The 22,101-nt window shown below is 38.0% G+C and overlaps 1 protein-coding gene across 5 annotated transcripts in view; it reads right to left on the reverse strand.

The window, feature by feature from the left end:
• NPSR1 (neuropeptide S receptor 1) overlaps nucleotides 1-22,101 on the reverse strand; it is a 212,282-nt gene that overhangs the window by 122,469 nt on the left and 67,712 nt on the right. The window lies entirely within an intron of this gene.

Consider the following 22,101-nt stretch of genomic DNA (forward strand, 5'->3'; position numbering starts at 1 on the left):
TGGGCCTGGCCTGTGATATAGTCATTATCCGAATCCATTGTTTGCCAAGTAATTGCTTTGTGACTTTGGGCAACTTACTTAGATATCTTGGGTCTTAGTTTCTACCTTATAAAATTAGGATGGGTATACTTTGTGAAGATTAAATGTCCCAAGTGTTTGGAACATTATAGGCTCCCAATAATGAATATCTTCCTTTACCTCTCACTTGCCCTTTCTACCCCCTTCCCTTTTTCCTTGAAAGATTTAGAAAGAGATTTTTAAGGAAAGAGATAAGGAGCTAAAGAATCAAGAGAAATGTTAAGACATTTTGCTGTGTACTGTGTTTCATGCCATTTTCCACACATTCCCCCATTCCCAGACATTAAGACTGAGGTTGAAGGTTTGGGGTACAACATCAAACTGAGAGTGGCCACACAGAGGCTCAGCTTTGTTTGGGTCGTGAACACTGCAGAGGGAGAACCAGGTATTATTTATTTGGGAGAAGAGACCATTCAGGGGGGCATGGTGCCCATCACACACTCTTTCAAGGGCTGTCACCTGGGAGAAGCATTAGACTTTGGACTAATTCAAGGCTGGGCTCAGGGTCTTTTCTCAGTAATATCTTAGAGTTTCCAAGTAGCTTGCCTTAGGAGGAGGTGATTATCCCATCACTAGAGGTTATTAAGTAAAGATCCTCAGTTCCATTGGTCAGAGATTCAGGTACTGGGGGAAGATGAATGCAATGGCCTGTGCTACCAGACATATGTGTCTAGGATTCTATTGTGATTGACAAATACGCCCCCTTCCCCTGATCCCACTCCGAGGCAGGATATTTCCCCCACTCCAGCAAAGCCTCTTCCATCTGCTCCTCCAGCACCTCACCCACACAAACTGAAAGAGTTCTCAGCTGTAAACAAATAAAACTGGTGAACTAGTTCTCCAGGGCTACTGACTGAAGCCACTTACTCTCTCAACAGCATTTTCATAGGGACATCAAACCTTGGCCCAGGAGTGACTTAGTAATGTAGGAATTCCAGGTGGTATAGCATGCAGAGAGGAACAGAATGGGCTGGCAGCTTGCCCAAGGTCACACAGCCCAGAGTAAATAAAACCCAGCTGTCACCACCCCCAGTCTCATGCTCTGGCCTCCTCCTAAGGCTGCTTTCTGTCTGGTCACCCTGGGGACTTCCTGCCCCAATGTCAAGCTGTGCTAGTGCCTGTGGCATGAGCTGAGTGTGAAGTGGCTGTGATGGTGAGACCTGAAACAGTCCTCCCTTGCTGCCAGACGCTAGCATGAAGAATAGCAGCTTCACAGAGGTTTGATCAATAGATATTATGCAAATGCTTAAGGCAACAACATTCCTCTCCATTACCAGGCTAACACTCCCAGTAAAGAGTGTGCCTTGATCCTGATGGTTTTATATTTTCTGGTTTGTCAGACTGAGATCAGGGTCTAACTGATGCCTATATGAAAGAATAACAGGTACATGACTGGCAGAGGTCCAACTCCTTTTTCTCTGAATTAGAGGCCCTTTTACTGTGAGCTGGCAAGAGCTCCAGCTCTATGCACGTCAATTATGTTCTCTGGCCAAAAGCCTTTCTGCACAGTGAACATGACTGGAGCCACAGTGAGCCTCATTTGTGATATGGTCTCCATATAAAGAAGGCAGAGAGGAAGCAGTGCCCAGATCCCTTCTTTAACTCATCCCACCCATCACCCCAGGTATAGGGTCCTGGAATCTGAGCATTCATTACATATTTGTTGTAGTTGTATAATAAAAATAACATTTGTCATGTTCTAAAACTGAAGTTAATTGCTAGTAAAGACTCCTACTCTGCTGGATATCAAAAACTTAATTGCAGTCAATTAAGTGTTTACTCTTTGTCCTTGTAGTCATCTTTAAACTTTAGAAAACTCATGCAGTATCAAGTTGCATGCGGGTGCAGGCGCTCGCGCACGTGTGTGTGTGTGTGTGTGTGTGTCTAAGATGCCTGGTCCTTGGTGTCATCTCTTATCATTGGCATCTATTAAGATATCTCTGATTCCACCTTGCACTTAGCTGTCAGCAGATCAAAGTGGTGCCTCCTTTTTCCAACTGCAGGGCCTCTTTGGGCCACAGTCTTTGTCACAAGGGCATGGCTCTTGTTGCTCAGAGTAAGGACATTTGTCTGATCCCTGCACCAGGCCGCAGGTACAGAGACCCACAAGTGGCTGTTTCAAGCTCTCTGCCTAGACACTCACATAGACATTTCTTCTCACTTTCAATATGTAGAAGAGGGCCCCTGTGCCTTACTCGCTCTCTGGACTGTCTCTTGAGAAAGTGGGTAGGGTGGGTTACAGATGCCCTTGCTTGTGATGTTCTCCAACCTGTAGCTCCTATCTCATGCCCCAAATCCTCTTCGGTGTCTGCCCTAGGGTTAAGGTCTTTCTCTTTCTCTTAGAAATGCCTTTTTTTTTTTTTTTTTTTTTTTGCGGGGGTAGCCTTGCTCTGTCACCAGGCTGGAGTACAGTGGTGCAATCTCGGCTCACTGCAACCTCCACCTCCCAGGTTCAAGCAACTCCCCTGCTTCAGTCTCCCAAGTACCTAGGACTACAGGTGCGTGCCACCATGCTCAGCTAATTTTTGTATTTTTAATAGACATGGGGTTTCACCATGTTGGCCCGAATGGTCTCGATCTCTTGACCTCGTGATCTGCCTGCCTCGGCCTCCCAAAGTGCTGGGATTACAGGTGTGAGTCACCGCACCTGGCCAGAAATGCCTCCATGTTTAAGCCCCTTTTCTCCTCCTCCCTGCATACTCGTCACTCTTTCCCATTCTTGTGTCCAGGTAGCCTGGTTTTCATTTTTCCTTCTAAATCACTTGAAACTCAAGACCAAGAAATAGACTACTTTGTTTTTCTCATTTCCTAATTAACCTGCATTGTGGCAGTAAAAACCTCATGATACAGTTTTCCAAATAAAGAATTATATAATGATAGAAATGCTAAGACAGGGATGGGTGGAGGGAGAACACTTGGTTAAGAAGCAAAAATATTACAGCAGGTCCCCCCTTATCTGTGAGGGATATGTTTGAAGAGTCCCAACTGCAGATAGTACCGAACCCTATGTATACCATGTTTTCTCTTACACATACATACATAACTATGATAAAATTTAATTTATAAATCAGGCACATAAATGAACAATAATAATATACTGATATCATATGATAATGATAAAAATATGCTGTAATAAAAGTTATGTGAATATGGCGTCATTCTCTCTCAAAATATCTTATTCTACTGCACTATTAACTGAAACCATGGAAAGTGAAACTGTGGATAAGGGAGGACTACTGAATACAGCTACATTTGATTCTTTTATTGCTTGCAATCTTTTTCGATCAGAATTCCAGAGAAAATTAAGCTCCATGGAAAATAATTTGAGCTTTCATTTTCTCAATTTTTCCAAGGTTGGCATCGAGGTAGAAACATTTTGGAGGCATGGGAAAGAAATAACTGATTGTATCAATGGATGCTTTAGTGAAGTGGTTCTGAGTGTGTAGTCTGAGGCCCTCTGAGGGTCACTAAGACTCTGAATCCATTAGGCAAAAACTATTTTTATAATAATACAAAGATTGTATTTGTCTTTTCACTTTCATTTTCTCATGAGTGTACTATGGCTTTTGGAAAACTCAACTGTATGAACATGAACACCTGTGTACACACAGAAATCAGATGTGCAAAGATTGCATATATTGGGAATATCAGATAAACAGTATTATATAATATTTAAAAATAGGCCAGAGATGGTGGCTCACACCTGTAATCCCAGCAATTTGGGAGACCAAGGCAGGAGGACTGTTTGAGACCAGGAGTTTAAGACCAGCCAGGCAACACAGTGAGACCCTATCTCCAGAAAAAAAAAAAAAATTAGCTGGGCTTGGTGGTGCACACCTATAGTTCCAGCTACTTGGGAGGCTGAGATCGGAGGATGGCTTGAGCCTAGGAGTTCAAGTCTGCAGTGAGCTATGATCATGCCACTGCACTTCAGCCCTGTTGACAGAGCAAAGCCCTATCTCTAAATAAATTAATTAATAGATAATATATTAAAAGAAATTAAGCAGAAAATTGCAAGTTTGATGAAAGAGGAATTCTCTAATTGACTAGATAAATTTAAATAAGAACAAAATAGAACTTTTAGAAATGAAAAAATAATTGTAATAAAGTTAGAATCTCAATGAATATGTTGATTAGAAGGTTGGAACCAATAAAAAGAGAAATAGTAAACTTGATGATTGGACCAAATAAATTACTCAAAAAGCAATAGAAAGAGACAAAGAGATAGATCAAAGCAAAGTGAAGAGGCATAACGAATAGGGTGAGAAAGTCCAACAAAAATCCCACTGGAGTTCCAGAAGAAGATAATAAGGAGAATGTGAAAGAGGCACTATGGTAGTGACTAGGGATTTTCTATAATCGGTAAAGGATGCCAATATAGTTGTCCCTTTGTATAAATGGGGTTATTGGTTTCCATGGATATCCTTCCATGGATACCAAAATCCCTGAAATAAAATGTTGCTGTATTTGCATATATTAACCTAGCTTAAATTATCTGTAGATTACTTTTAATTCTTAATACAATGTAAGTGCTATGTAAATTGTTGTTATACTATATTGTTTAGAAAATTATGACAAGGAGAAAGTCTGAACATGTTCAGTACAGATGCATTTTTTTCTGAATATTTTCAATTCACAATCGGTTGAATTCACAAATGCAGAACCCATGGATACAACGGGCCAACTGTACTCAGATACTGAAAACATGACAAAGTCCTGGTTTTAAGTAATACATACCTTTGTCAAACAATGTCATAGCTTTAGGATGGATAACTGGTTTTACAGAGATGACGGATGTTGTTTTGAATCACAAACCTGATTGGTTATTCATCATAAGCAGAAGGCCTTGGGAATGAGGGATTCCCAATGGGACAACTAGTGTTTCAAACAGGAAGAAGGAATGGGGAGACTTCATCTGGGTCCAAGGGTAACACTAGAAGGAAGTTCAGCCATCTGCATTCATTTTGACAGTTCAATGGACATCTATTGAATCCCTGCTAGGTGCCAGAAAGTCACCCAGCAAAATTGGGGTCCTTCCCATTTCCTCTGCTCTTCCTGCCCCTTTTATCCTGAGGCCCACTGCTACCAGACACAAGGTTAGGCACATGTAGACTTGCTGTCAAAAAAGAAGAAAAAGGAAGCACCTAAAACATAAAAACATAAAATTTTAAAACAACAATAAAATGGCATACCAGACAAATATTAATTAAGAAAAATTCTGCAGTGATATCAATATAAGATAAAAATCTTTTTAATGCTACAAGCATTACTAGAGATAAAGAGAGCTACTGTATATTGATTACTAGTTAAATTCACCAGGAAGATGTAGCAATTCTAAGCCCATTAGAATAAATAAAGTAAGAAAATAATAGAACTGTGGGAGAAAAAGATAAATCCACCACCAGAACTTCAGATTTTAGCAAGTTCTCTTATTTATTTAAAGATGGAATAGATAATAATAATCAGCAAGGATAGGGCAGATTTTAACTACACAGCAAACAAACTTGACCTAATGTAAACATATAAACTAATACTTCTCAAATCGGCTGAACACATGTATTCAATGGTACATAGGAGAGTATCAGATTATTATATATTAGACCATATGTCATTTCATCTAATTCAAAAAAACTAAAGCATACAGGAAAGTAAGCTAGAAAATGATAACAAAAATATAGCTAGACAAGCCTGGTACTTTTGAAAATTAAAAAGCACACTTCTAAGTAAAAGTTGCCCAAAAAGAAATCATAATAAAAATTATAGATTCGTTGATCATGAGATTGTAATGAAAATAATACATGATCTAATCTTCAACGAAGCTGATACGAGGTTAAGAGTTCAAGACCAGCCTGGCCAAAATTGTTAAACCCCGTCTGTACTAAAAATACAAAAATTAGCCAGGCATGGTAGTGGGTGCCTGTAATCCCAGCTACTTGGGAGACTGAGACAGAGAATTGCTTGAACCCAGGAGGCGGAGGTTGCAGTGAGCCGAGATCATGCCACTGCACTCCAGCCTGGGTAACAGAGTGAGCCTCCATCTACAAAAAAAAAAAAAAAAAGACAGAGAGAGAAAGAAAACAAGTTATGGGGAAGAGACTCCTGATTCAATAAATAGTGCTGAGATAACTGGCTAGCCGTAGGCAGAAGATTGAAGCAGGACCCCTTCCTTACACCACATACAAAAATAAAGTCAAGATGGATTAAAGATTTAAATGTAAAACCCAAAACTATAAAAACCCTGGAAGACAACGTAGGTGATACCATCCTGGATACAGGAAGGGGCAAAGATTTCATGACAAAGACACCAAAAGGAATCACAACAAAATCAAAAATTGACAAGTGGAATCTAATTAAACTTAAGGGTTTCTGCACAGCAAAAGAAACTATCAACAGAGTAAAAAGACACCCTACAGAATAGGAGAAAATATTTCAAACTCTTATTTGACAAAGTTTTAATATCTAGCACTTATAAGAAACTTAAACAAATTTACAAGAGAAAAACAACCCCATTAAAAAGTGGCAAAAGACATGAACAGACACTTTTCAAAAGAAGACACATGCAGCCAACAAGCACATGAAATAAAGCTCAATATCACTGATTATTAGAGAAATACAAATCAAAATCACAGTGAAATACCATCTCACATCCATCAGAATGGCTATTACTAAAAAGTCAAAAAATAACAGATGCTGGTGAAGTTGCAGAGAAAAAGGAAGAATTATACACTGTTGATGGGACTGTAAAACATTGTGGAATGCAGTATGGCCATTCGAAGAGATGAAAGCAGGGCTACCGTTTGACCCAGCATTTCCATTACTGGATATATACCCAGAGAAATATAAATCATTCTACCATAAAGACACATGCATACAAATGTTCATTGCAGTACTATTCACAATAGCAAAGACATAGAATCAACCTAAATGCCCATCAATGACAAATTGGATGAAGGAAATGTAGTACATATACATCATGGGATACTATGCAATCATAAAAAGAATGAGATCATGTCTTTTGTGGGAACACAGATGAAGCTGGAGGATATTATGCTTGGCAAACTAATGCAGGAACAGAAAACCAAATACCACATGTTCCCACTTACAAATGTAAGCTAAATGATGAGAACTTATGAACACAAAGAAGGAAACAACAGACACTGTGGTCTACTTGAAAGTGGAGGGTGGGAGGAGGGAGAGAAGCAGAAAAGATAACTATTGGGTACTGGGCTTAATATCTAGGTGATGAAATAATCTGTACAACAAACCCTTGTGACAATGAGTTTACCTATGTCAAACCCTTGTGACATGAGTTTACCTATGTAACAAACATTCACATGCATTCCCAAACCTAAAAAAAAAAAAAAAAGGAGAGCGATTGAGAGAATAACACATTATAATTTGTGAGATGATGAAACTAAAAAATCCTTGAGAAAAACGTATGGTTCCTAACTGCTTATATTAGAGAAGAAGAAAGTGAAAATAAACTATCTAAGCATCTAATTTGACAAGTTAAAAAAAGGTGCAATTGATTTTGCCAAAAATGACAGAGTAGGGAACTCTAAGGTTCCATACATCCAGCAATGAATGCTGGCAAAAACTAGTAGAATCAACTTTCACAGAACTAGGAAACACAGTGAAAAACTAACAACAACCAGGGGAAGCTTAATGAAGAAAGAAGCTGCTGCATTGTGGTAAGAGGGTGTTAGAGCATTTAAAATTGCCTGCTTGCCACCCCTCCTCCCCAGAGTAATGGTGGCCATGAAGATACTGTTCTAGTTTGCTAACGTCACAGGGGACAGTATAGACTTTATTCCTGAAGAGTTTTGGTTGTGTGTTTTGACCTGTCTGGCAGCTCCCTGAAGGATCAGTGCAAAGTGCCTTTGTTTTACCTAACTTAGAATATTCCCAGGGTCCCCAAAGGATCAGTGTAAAGCGTGCCTTTGTTTTACCTAACTTAGAATATTCCCAGGGTCCCCAAAGGATCAGTGTAAAGCGTGCCTTTGTTTTACCTAACTTGGAATATTCCCAGGGTCATAGAGCTTCCTGAGCCACATTTGCTAAAAATATTTAAAGCCAAAGTTATTGTCCACAGCAGCTTGGAGCAAGTGATAACAGTTAGGACAAACAATAGATCAAGAATCCTAGGAAGTATGAGGTTGGGAAAGAAGATATATGGGGGAATAACAATTTTCAAAAGCACTAATATGTAGAAGTAAATCAAGGAGATCAAATACATACTTAGGACTGAATAAACCCTCAAAAAAGACATGAGAAGACCCTGAGCTTTCACCTCTGGGTATCTTAGAGGAAGGCAGAGAAAGAAAGGGACAGAAAGCGTATTTAAAGAAATAATGGCCAAAACCTTCCCAAATGACACAAATCTACACATGCAAGAAGCCTGATGAACTCCAAGAAGAAGAAACTTACAGATATCCATACCAAGACACCATATTAGTAAATTTTTGAAAGACGAAAGACTAAGAGACAATCTTAAAAGTAACAAAAAAGAAATGACTTGTCATGTACAAGAGCTCCTCCATAAGATTGACAGTAGGTTTCTCTTTAGGAATTATGGAGGCCATAAGGCAATGGGATAACATATTTAAGGTGCTGAAAGAAAAATAATTCTGTCAGTCAAGAATTCCATATCTAGGATTTACAGAGGATCATGGTGGACAGGAGGCAGGACTAGATTGCAGCTGTCACTTAGATGGACAGAGCAGCATGTGGAGTCTTGCTTCATGAACTCTTGCTCCAGAATGACTGCAGGAATAAATCAGGAAAGCCAAGAGAACCCACAGACCCTCTGCAGGAGGTGGATTGTTCCTGCAAGACCTAGGAGACACCCCAAATCCTGTGAGTGCCCAAACTGTAAAAGTGGGAAAGGGAGATTGTCCAGCCCCAAATACACACCGTCACTAGGTAAGCTGAAGGTCTAGATGACAGGAGAATATTCTGACCATACCTGAAGCTAAGTCAATTTAGAGAGCCAAGTGAAATACAGGGGTAGAGGAAGCAGCAGGAAAGCCCTGTGGGCTTTCTGGGTCCCTTAACAAGCCATTTCTGCCTTGCCTCACAGGGGTCCTTGGGGAGTGCTGCCAGAGGTACTGGGAAAAGGCTGCAAGGAGAAGGAAACCTCCAGCTGAACTTTGTAACAATTGCTACCAAACTAGAAGTCTCCTGGACAGAACTTGGGGGAGGTTGTGTATCTGGTATGCAGACTCCACAGGTGGGGAAGTACTAAAGCCCTACTTGCTTTCACAGCTGGGAGGCAGGTAGCCTGGGGCAAGTTCTTAGCCCTGCTCACCCACTGCCTGGAAACAAACTCGGTGCTGTTGGTGGGGCATGGAGGGAGTGAGACAGGCCTTTTGGGTTGCTTGGGAGCTGGGTGAGGCCTGTGACTGCCAGTTTTCCCCAACTTCCCTGACAACGTGCATGACACAGCAGAGGCAGCCATAATCCTCTCAGGAACATAACTCCATTGACCTGGGAAACACACCATAATTACCCACAGCAGCTGCAGTAAGACCTCCCAAGGAGAGTCTGAGCTCAGACACACTTACCCCTGTCCCCAACTAATGGTTCTTTCCTACCCACCCTGGTAGCTGAAGACAAACAGCGTATACTCCTGGGAGTTCTAGGGCCCTGCCCACCGCCTGATCCTCCCCATACTACCACAGCTGATGCTCTCTTGAAAGCACCACCTCCTGGCAGGAGGCCAACGAGCACAAAAATAATGCATTAAAAACCAAAAATAAGGAACTTCACAGAGTCCATTTCACCCCCCTGCCACTTGCACCAAAGCAAGTGCTAGTATCCATGGCTGAGAGACCCACAGATGGTTCACATCACAGGACTCTGGGCAGACGCTGGCAGTACTAGCCTGGAGCCTGGTAGACCTGCTGGGTGGCTAGATCCAAAAGAGAGATAACAATCACGACAGCTCAGCTCTCAGGAAGCCACATCCCTAGGAAAAGTGGGGAGAGTACTACATCAAGGGAATACCCTGTGGGACAAAAGAATCTGAACAACAGCTTTGAGCTAGGGCCTAGGGACCTTCCCTCTGACAGAGCCTACCCAAATAAGAAGGAACCAGAAAACCAATTCTGGTACTATGACAAAACAAGATTTTTAACACCACATGAAAATAATCACGCTAGCTCACCAGCAATGGATCCAAACCAAGAAGAAATCCCTGATTTACCTGAAAAAGACTTCAGAAGGTCCGTTATTAAGCTAATCAAGGAGTCACCAGAGAAAGGTGAAGCCCAATTTAAGGAAATTAAAAAATAATGTAAGAAATGAGGGGAGAAATTTTCAGTGAAATAGATAGCATAAATAAAAAAGAATCAAAACTTCAGGAAACAATGGATGTGCTTATAGAAATGCAAAATGCTTTGGAAAGTCTCAGCAATAGAGTTGAACAAGCAGAAGAAAGAACTTCAGAACTCGAAGACATGGTTTTCAAATTAACCCAATCCAACAAAGACAAATAAAAAGGAATAAGAAAATATGAACAAAGCCTCAAAGAAGTCTGGGATTATGTTAAATGACCAAACCTAAGAATAATTGGCTTTCCTGAGGAAGAAGAGAAATCTAAAAGTTTGGAAAACATATTTGGGGGAATAATTAAGGAAAACTTCCCTGGCCTTGCAAAAGACCTAGACATCCAAATACAAGAAGCTCAAAGAACACCTGGGACATTCATTGCAGAAAGATCATTGCCTAGGAACATTGTCATCAGGTTATCTAATGTTGAGATGAAGCAAAGAATCTTAAGAGCTATGAGGCAAAAGCACCAGGTAACCTATAAAGGAAAACCTATTATATTAAACTCAGCAGATTTCTCTGCAGAAACCCTACAAGCTAGAAGGGATTGGGGCCCTATCTTTAGCCTCCTTAAATAAAACAATTATCAGTCAAGAATTTCGTATCCAGCAAAACTAAGCTTCATAAATGAAGGAAAGATACAAACAAATGCTGAGAATTCACCACTACCAAGCCAGTACTATATGAACTGCTAAAAAGAGCTCTAAATCTTGAAACAAATCCTGGAAACACATCAAAACAGAACCTCTTTAAAGCATAAATTTCATAGGACCTATAAAACAAAAATAAAATTAAAAAGGAAACATAAAACCAAGGTGTACAGGCAGCAAATAGCACAATGAATGGAATGGTACCTCACATCTCAATACTAACATTGAATATAAATGGCCTAAATGCTCCACTTAAAAGATACAGAATTGCAGAATGGATAGGAATTCACCAACCAACTATCTGCTCTCTCTTCAAGAGACTCGGTTAACACATAAGGAATCACATAAACTTAAGATAAAGGGGTGGAAAAAGACATTCCATGCAAATGGACACCAAAAGCGAGCAGGATTAGCTGTTCTTATATCAGACAAAACAAACTTTAAAGCAACAGCAGTTAGAAAAGACAAAGAGGGACATTATATAATGATAAAAGATCTTGTCCAAAAGGAAAATATCACAATCCTAAATATATATGCACATAACACTGGAGCTCCCAAATATATAAAACAATTACTACTAGACCTAAGAAATGAGATAGACAGCAACACAACAGTAGCAGAGGACTTCAGTACTCCACTGGCAGCACTAGACAGGTCATCAAGACAGAAAATCAACAAAGAATGAATTTAAACTATACCCTGGAACAAATGGACTCAACAGATATTTACAAAACATTCTACCTAACAACTGCAGAATAGACATTCTATTCATCAGCTTGTGGAACTTGGAGAAAGTTATATGATAGGCCACACAATAAGCCTCAATAAATTTAAGAAAATTGAAATTATATCAAGCACTCTCTCAGATCACAGTGGAATAAAACTGGAAATCAACTTCAAAAGGAACCTTCAAAACCATGCAAATACATGGAAATTAAATAACCTGTTCCTGAATGAGCACTGGGTCAAAAATGAAATCAAGATGGAAATTAAAATATTCTTTGAACTGAATGACAATAATGACACAACCTATCAAAACCTCTGGGATAGTACAAGGAAAGTTCATAGCCCTAAATGCCTACATCAAAAAGTGTGAAAGAAAACAGACAATCTAAGGTCACACCTCAAGGAACTAGAGAAACAATAACAAATGAAACTCAGAAAGGAAATAACCAAGATCAGAGCAGAACTAAATGAAATTCAGCCAAAAAATAAATACAAAAGATAAATGAAACAAAATACTGGTTCTTTGAAAAGGTAAATAAAATTGACAGACCATTAGCAAGATTAACCAAGAAAAGAAGAGAGAAAATCCAAATAACCTCACTAAAAAATGAAACAGGAGATACTACAACTGACACCACTGAAATACAAAAGATCATTCAAGGCTACTATGAACACCTTTACACACATAAACTAGAAAACCTAGAAGAGATGGATAAATTCCTGGAAAAATACAAACCTTACAGCTTAAATAAGGAAGAATTAGATAACCTGAACAGACCAATAACAAGCAGTGAGACTGAAATGATAATTTGAAAATTATCAACAAAAAAAGTCCAGGACAAGATGGACTCACAGCAGAATTCTCACAGACATTCAAAGAATTGGTACCAACCCTTTTGACACTATTCCACAAGACAGAGAAAAAAGACTCCCTCCCTACTTCATTCTATGAAGCCAGCATCACCCTAATACCAAAACCAGGAAAGGACATAACCAAAGAGGAAAACTACAGACCGATATCCTTGATGAACATAGATGATAAAATCCTTAACAAAATACTAGCTAACTGAATCCAGCAATATATCAAAAAGATAATCTACCATGATCATGTGAGTTTCATACCACGGATGGTTTAACATATGCAAGTCAATAAATGTTATACACCACACAAATAGAATTAAAAACAAAAATCATATGATCATCTCAACAGACTCAGAAGAAACATTCAACAAAATCCAGCACCACTTTATGATTAAAACACTCAGCAAAATCAGCATACAAGGGACTTACCTGAATGTAATAAAAGCCATCTTTGACAAACATACAGCCAAACTAATACTGAATGGGGAAAAGCTGAAAGCATTCACTCTGAGAACTGGAACAACACAAAGATGCCCATTCTCACCACTTCTCTTCAACATAGTACTTGAAGTCCTAGCCAGAGCAATAAGAGAAGAGAAAGAAAGAAAGGGCATCCAAATTGTTAAAGAGGTCAAACTGTCGCTGTTTGCTGATAATATAATTGTTTACCTAGAAAACCCTAAATCTCCTCCAAAAATCTCCTAAAACTGATAAAAGAATTCAGCAGTTTCCAGATATGAAATTATTGTACACAAATCAGTAGCTCTTCTATACACCAACAGTGACCAAGCTGAGCATCAGATCAAGAGCTCAATCCCTTTTATAATAGCTGCAAAAAAATAAAATACTCAGGAATATACCTAACCAAGGAGGTGAAAGACCTCTACAAGGAAAACTACAAAACACTGCTGAAAGAAATTATAGATGACACAAACAAATAGAAACACATCCTATGCTCATGGATGGGTAGAATCAATATTGTGAAGATGACCATACTGCCAAAAGAAATCTACAAATTCAATGCAATTCCCATCAAAATACCACCATAATTCTTCACAGAACTAGAAAAAACAATGATAAAATTCATATGGATCCAAAAAAGAGCCCACATAGTTAAAGCAAGAATAAGCAAAAAGAACAAAGCTGGAGGCATCACATTAACTGATTTCAAACTATACGATAAAGCCATAGTCACCAAAACAGCATGATACTGGTATAAAAATAGGCACATAGGCCAATGGAACAGAATAGAGAACTCAGAAATAAACCCAAATACTTACAGCCAACTGATCTTCAACAAAGCAAACAAAAACATAAAATGGGGAAACTTTTCAACAAATGGTGCTGGATTAAGTAGCTAGCCACATGTAGGAGAATAAAACTAGATCCTCATCTCTCACCTTATACAAAAATTAAACCAAGATGGGTCAAGGGCTTAAATCTAAGACCCAAAACTATAAAAATTCTAGAAGATAACATTGGATCTAGACATTGGCTTAGGCAAGGATTTAAGACCAATAACCCAAAAACAAATGCAATAAAAACAAAGATAAATAGTTAGGACTTAATTAAACTAAAAAGCTTTTGCATGGCAAAAGGAGCAGTCAACAGAGTAAACAGACAACCCATAGAGTAGAGAAAGTCTTCACAACCCATACATCTGACAAAAGACTAATATCCAGAACTCAAATAAATTAGCAATAAAAAAACTCATCCAAAAGTGGGCTGAGGCATGAATAGATAATTCTCAAAAGAAGATATACAAAAGGCCAGCAAAAATATGAAAAAATGCTCAACATCACTAATGATCAGGGAAATGCAAATCAAAACCACATACAATACCACTTTACTCCTGCAAGAATGGTCATAATCAAAAAATTAAAAAAAATAAAAGATTAGCATGGATGCGGTGAACAGGGAACACTTCTACACTGCTAATGGAATTGTAAACTAGTAAAACCACTATGGAAAACAGTGTGGGATTCCTTAAAGAACTAAGAGTAGAACTACCATTTGATCTAGCAGTCCCACACTGTGTATCTATCCAGAGGAAAACATTAAACGGAAAACATACTTGCACATGCATGTTTATAGCAGCAAAATTTGCAATTCCAAAAATGTGGAAACAACTCAAATGCCCCTCAATCACCAAGTGGATAAAGAAACTGTTTTTGATATATATATATACATATATATATATATATATATACACATATATATATATACACATATATATACACATATATATATACACATATATATACACATATATATATACACATATATATACACATATATATGTGTGTGTGTATATATGTATATATATGTGTATATATGTATATACATACATATATACACATATATATATACACAGACACATACAATGGAATACTACTCAGCCATAAAAATGAATGAATTAATGGCATTTGCAGCAACCTGGATAAGATTGGAGACTATTATTCTAAGACTCAGGAATGGAAAACCAAACATTGTATGTTCTTACTCATAAGTTGGAGCTAAGCTATGAGGATGCAAAGGCATAAGAATGACACAATGAACTTTGAGGACTCAGGGGGAAAGGATGGGAAGGCAGTGAGGGATAAAGATGTACAAACAGGGTGCAGTGTATACTGCTCGGGTGATGGGTGCACCAAAATCTCACAAATCACCACTGAAGAACTTACTCATGTAACCAAACACCACCTATTCACCAATAACCTATGGAAGTAACAAATTAAAAGAATGAATTCTACATTCAGTAATATTGTCTTTTGAAAATAAAAGAGAAATTAAGATATTCTTAGGAAGGAAAACTGAAGGAATACCTCACTAGTAGATATGCCCTTAAAGAAATGCTAAAGAGAGTACTCAGCCTGGAATGAAAGATCACTAGACAGTAACTCAAAGTTATAAGAAGAAATAAAGAACAACAGGAAAGTTAGCTTCATAGGTAAATATAAAAGCCAGTATTATTTTATTTTGGGTTTGTAATGCCTCTATTTTCCCCTGTATTAATTAAAAGACAAATTTATAAAACATATGTTAATGGGCATACAATATATACAGATATAATTTGTGACAATAAGATAAAAGGAGACAGATCTATAAAGAAGCAGAGTTTTTTAAACTATCAAAACTAAGTTGATATTAATTTAAATTTGATTGTTATAATATCAAGATGTCAATTATAACCCACAGGGTAACTATTAAGGAAAAAAAAAAACCCTATGAAACATGCAGAAAAAGAAATAAAAAAGGAATCAAAACTGTATGCTTGACAAAATTATTATTATTATTATTATTAATTTTTTTTGAGACAAAGTTTTGCTCTTGTTGCCTAGGCTGGAGTGCAATGGTGCAATCTTGGCTCACTGCAACCTCTGCCTCTCAGGCTCAAGCGATTCTCTTGCCTCAGCCTCTAGGGTAGCTGGGATTACAGGCACCCGCCACTACACCTGGCTAATTTTTGTATTTTTAGTAGACACAGGGTTTCACCATGTTGGCCAGCCTGGTCTCAAATTCCTGAGCTCAGGTGATCCACCCACCTTGGCTTCCGAAAGTGCTGGGATTACAGGTGTGAGCCACCATGCCAGTCAAAAAAATCATTATTTGCAAAAGGAGACAGTAATAGAAGAACTGAGAAACAAAAAATTATAAACAGATAGAAAACAAATAACAAAGTGGCAGAAATAATCTTTCTTTACCAGTAATTACTTTAAATATAAATGGATTAAATTCCTAAGTTAAAAGGCAAAGATTGGCAGAATACATAAAAATTATCATCTAACTATATGCTGCTTAAAAGAGACTCATTTTTTATTCAAAGGCATAAATAGGATAAAACTAAGAGGATTAAAAAAGTCCTATGAATACAAAAATTAGCTAGGTGTGGTGGTGGGCATCTGTAATCCCAGCTACTTGGGTGGCTAAGGCAGGAGAATCGCTTGAACCTGGGAGGTGAGGTTGCAGTCACCCAAGATGAGGCCACTGCACTCCAGCCTGGGTGACAAAAGCGAGACTCCATCTCAAAAAAAAAAAAAAAAAAAAAAAAAACAAATCCTATGAGAACAGTAACCAAAAAAGAGCTGGTACTACTATCAGATAAAATGGACTTTAACACAAATATTATTATAAGACACTATGTAGGATATTATGAAATAATGAAAAGGTGAATTCATTAAGAAGATATAACAATCATGTAAGCATATGCACCAACAAAAGCCCCAAAACATGTGAAGCAGATCGACAGACTTGAAGAGATAAATAGACACTTCTACAATTATAGTTGGAGACTTCAATATCTACTTTCAAAAATGGATATAAAATCCATACAAAAGATCAGTAAGGAAATGGGAGACTTGAGCAACACTATAGACCAACTGGACTAACAGACATCTGTATAACAGTCTGCTCAATAACAGAATACACATTTTCATCAAGTATACATGAAACATTGTTTAGAATAGACCACATGTTAGGTCATAAAACAAGTTTCAATAAATTTAAATACTTAAAAGTTGTACGAAGTGTCTTCTCCAATCATAATGGAATGAAGCTAGAAGTTAAAGACAGAAGATAAACAGGAAACTTCATAAACATGTGGAAATCAATACATTCTTAAGCAACCAGTGTATTAAATAAGAAATCAGAGGTAAGTTTTAAAATACCTCAAGAAGAATAAAAACAACAACACTACTCCAAGACACAATTAAAAATGTGATACATTGAAGATGATATGTGGAGGAAGATTTATAGCTGTAAATGCCAACATTAAAAAGGAGAGAAATCCTCAAACAATAGCATAGATTTATACCTTAATTAACTAAAAAAGAGCAACCTAAACCCAAAGCTAGCAGAAAGAAGAAAGTAATAAAAATTGGAGCAAAGATAAATAGGGAATAAAAAACTAATAGAATCAACAAAACCACAAGTTGGTTCTTTGAAAAAACTCAACAAAATTAACAAATATTTAGCTCACTGACCAAGCAAAAATAAATAAACAAATAAACTCAGGTTACTGAAATCAGAAATGAAAGTAAAGGCAGCACTATGGACCTTACAGAAATAAAAAAGGTTATAAAGGGAAAGTATAAACAATTGTACATCAACAAGTTAGATTACTTACATAAAATGGATAAATTCGTAGAAACACACAAACTGCCAAAACGAACTCAAGAACAAATAGAAAATCTGACCAGATCTGTAAAAGTGAAGAGATTGAATTGGTAATCAAACCACCAAACAAGAAAAAGCCTAAGACCAGAGAACTTCACTGGTGAACATTACCAAACATTTAAAGAACTAACATCAATGTTTTTCAAAATCTTCCAAAAAATCGAAGAGTAGTGAACACTTCCTAACTCATTCTATGAGGCCAGCATTACCTGGATACCAAACCCAGACAAATCATCTTGAAGAAAAGACAATATAGACCAATATCCCTTACAATATAGATGCAAAAATCTTTAGAAAAAAAAAAAAACCCTAGTAAATCAAACCTAGCAGCATATTTAAGGGATTACATACCATCACCAATGGGATTAATCCCAGGAATGTAAGGGTGGTTGGTTCAACATATGGAAATCAATTAATATAATACACCACATGAATGGAATGAAGGGGAAAATACCCAACATGATTATCTCAAGTGATGCAGAAAAGTATTTGACAAAAATCTAATACCTTCTCATGGTAAGAATTGCTTAATAAGCTAAGAATAGAAGGAAACTTCCTTAACATAAAAAGGAAGATTTATGAAAAAATCCACAGCTAATGTACATTTAATGATGAAAGGCTGAAAACTTTCTCTTGATATCAGGAAAAAGATAAGGATTCTGGTTTTCACCACTTCTATTCAGCATTTTACTGGAAGCTCTAATCAAAACAATTAAGCAAGAAAAATAAATAAAAGGCATGTAGATTGGAAAGGAGGAGGCAAATTATCTATCCACAGATAATACTTATATGTAGAAAATCTTAAAGAATTTACAAAAGTCGATCAAAGCTAAGAAGCAAGTTTAACAAAGTTGCAGGATGCAATATCAACACGTAAAAACCAGATGTATTTCTATATACTAGCAATTAACAGTCCAAATATTAAATTAAGAAAATAACTCTACTTAACAATAGCATGAAAAAATAAAATAATTAGAATAAATGTAACCAAAGAGGTGTAAGACTTATACACTGAAAACTATAAAACATTGTGTGATGGTTAATATTATGTGTCAACTTGATTGGATTGAAGGATGCCTAGATAGCTGGTAAAGTACTGTTTCTGGGTGTGTCTGTGAGGGTGTTGCCAGAGGAGATTAACACAAGTCAGTGGACTGGGAGAGGAAGACCCATCCTCAATGTGGATGGGCCCCATCTAATTGGTTGCCAGTGTGGCTAGAACAAAGCCAGTGGAAGAAAGTTGGATAAGCTGGCTTGCTGAGTCTTCTGGTTTTTATCTTTCTCCAGTGCTGGAGTGATGTTCCTTCGAACATCAGACTCCAGATTTTTTGGCCTTTGGGCTCTTGGACTTACACCAGTGGTTTGCCAGGGGCTCTTGGGCCTTTGGCCACAGACTGAAGGCAGCACTGTCGGCTTCCCTACTTTTGAGGCTTTGGGACTAGGACTGAGCCATTACTGGCTTCCTTGAGCCTGAGCTTGCAGACAGCCTATTGTGAGACTTCACCTTGTGATTGTGTGAGTCAATTCTCCTTAATAATCTCCCTTTCGTATATACATATATCCTATTAATTCTGTCCCTCTGGAGAATGCTGCCCAATACACATTGCTAAGTAAAATTAATAATGACCTATGTAAGTGAAAGACATTCTGTGTTAATGTCTTTAATAGTTTAATATTATTAAGCAGATTGATCTGGTTTGTATTTGTATTCCCACCCAAATCTCATGTCAAATTATAATCCCTGGTGTTGGAGATGGGGCCTGGTGGGAGGTGATTGAACCATGGAGATGGATTTCCCCATTTGATGCTGTTCTCCTGATAGAGTTCTCATGAGATCTGGATGTTTAAAAATGTGTGGTGCCTCCCACATCTCTTTCTGTCTTCCTCCTGCTCTGGTCATGTAAGATATGCCTGCTTCCCCTTCACCTTCTGCCATGATTGAAAGCTTCCTGAGCCCTTCCCAGAGGCCATGATGCTTTCTGTACAGCCTGTGGAACCGTGATCCAATTAGACTTCTTTTCTTTATAAATTACCCACTCTCAGTTATTTTTTAATAGCAGTGTGAGAACAGACTAATACACAGATGATACTCTCTAAAGTGATTTACGGATTAAATGCCAAACCTGCCAAAAATTCCAATGGCTTTTTTTTTTTTTTTTTTTTTTTTGCAGAAACAGACTATTAATTCTGTTCCCTTACCAGGAACATTGAATGGATTTTCAATTATTAAACTTTTAAAATGTCACTCAGTAAACTTGTGCAATTTTCTTCATGTAAGTCACCACAATTATTTTAAAGTTTATTCATGATCAGGCACGGTGGCTCATGTCTGTAATCCCAGCACTTTGGGAGGCCATGGCACGCAGATCACCTAAGGTCAAGAGTTCCAGACTAGCCTGGCCAACATGGTGAAACCCCATTGCTACTAAAAAATAAAAATTTAGCCAGGCATGGTGGGCGGGTGCCTGTAGTCCCAGTTATTCGGGAGTCTGAGGCAGAAGAATCACTTGAACTGGGGAGGTGGAGGTTGCAGTGAGTCGAGATCGTGCCATTGTACTCCAGCCTGGGTGACAGAGCGAGACTGTGTCCCCAAAACAAACAAACAAGAAAGTTTATTCATATGCATTTTGTATTTTGATTGTTCTTGAATATTTAATCTTTTGTTTTTTAAAATTATATTTTCTAATTGGTTATTGATAGTGTACAGAAAAGCTAATGGCTTTTTATATTTGTTGGTTTTATAATCATCTTCTTTAATTACATGTCTTATTAGGCCCAGTTTTTCAAAAACAATCTTGTTTTTTATTCTTAATCATATCATTTCCAAATTGATAATTTCATTTTTTCAGTTATATCTTTTATGTTGTTTCCTTATTGAGTTGAATTAGCTAAATTACTCAGATAAATTCGTTTAGTCACTGTCAATAAGAGTCATAGATACAGACTCTTTATATGTGTTCATTGATCTTTTTGATTTTTCTCATCTTTCCATAGGGTGGTCAATTTTTTCATGATCTTTCAATCTTGTGAAATTCAGGGATTCAGCCCCTCTCTGGGATTGAATACACTTTGACTTTTTTATTCACAATGAGATGGAAATTTCAAGGCACAAAGGGGAAAACCGAGAACAATCAAGGGGTTTCCCTTGTCTTCACTCCATCTCAAGTACAAGGCCAAGCAGTCTGCAGGCATCACTAGCGCTGCAAGTCCCCTTCATGAGGTTCTCGAACAGTCGGGGTGGTTCAGGACTGTGGGGTGATAAGGCTTCCGGGGAGAGGCTTAGAAGGGGTTTGCTCAGAGCTGAACCTCTGAGTGGGTGATGACTATAGCAAAGAAGAGCTGGGAGGGGTTTGGATTCCTGTGTTAATGTTCTTAGGTCAGAAATTGTGGGTCCGCTATAGATTCTAATATAACTTTCATTCTTCTCTTGGGAGCTGGAGGAGTAAATTTCTTTCTATTATTTAATAGAAATATAAAAGGTAAACAGAAATACTTTCTAAACAAAAAGGGGCTGCAATGAAAATTTACAGACATTTAATCTTCTCTCTTCGTTCCTATTTGCAGCTTATGTGAGAAGAAGCGCAGAGAGACAGGTCAGTCACTGCAGTCTTCATGCCCATCAGTTTCTTGTGAGAAGAAAACCAGTACGTATAACTATCACGGGTCTCAAGCCCAGCAGAGGGGTTATTCCCAAGGGTCTTTCATAATACCAAACTGGTAACTGAAATTATTTTCTTCAGAGTTAATGTCACTCCTGTTTAATTGCTTGGATGGTTCCTGAAAAACCTCAGGTGAACCGACAAGAGGAGGGGGAGAATTTTCTCCAGTTCCATTTGGCCAGATCAAAGTCCAGTTATTTTTAAAGACTAAGGCAAGAGCGTTTGCTCCACCTGGAGCTTCTGAGCTTTGTCGGGGGCTGAGGCACTGCACGCCTCTCTAGTTAGCATCATTGGCTCAAGTGGGAACTGGCCCTGCCAGCATACACCCCACATCATGCACCCAGCTCAGCCCAGCTGGCCTCCAGCATGCCTCCCTGGCCCAGGATAGATTGGGAGGATGCTCTGATCCCGTGTTACAGTGACAGGGTCTGGTGCATTTCCTCTGTAACTGGCACCTTGTACACCTTTTATTTCCAGCTCTTGGTTTGGGGGTTGAGAATGAAGTTTTGATGGGTATCTCTTCCCATCTCTAAAGGCAGTTTTTTGTTTTTCTTCCCAGATGGTGGCTTTCCATCTCACCTGTTCTGAATCTGGCGAGAAAGCCTCAGGTTTTTTTTTTTTTA

Source organism: Symphalangus syndactylus, chromosome 9, assembly GCF_028878055.3.
Source record: "Symphalangus syndactylus isolate Jambi chromosome 9, NHGRI_mSymSyn1-v2.1_pri, whole genome shotgun sequence".
Taxonomy (NCBI): domain Eukaryota; kingdom Metazoa; phylum Chordata; class Mammalia; order Primates; family Hylobatidae; genus Symphalangus; species Symphalangus syndactylus.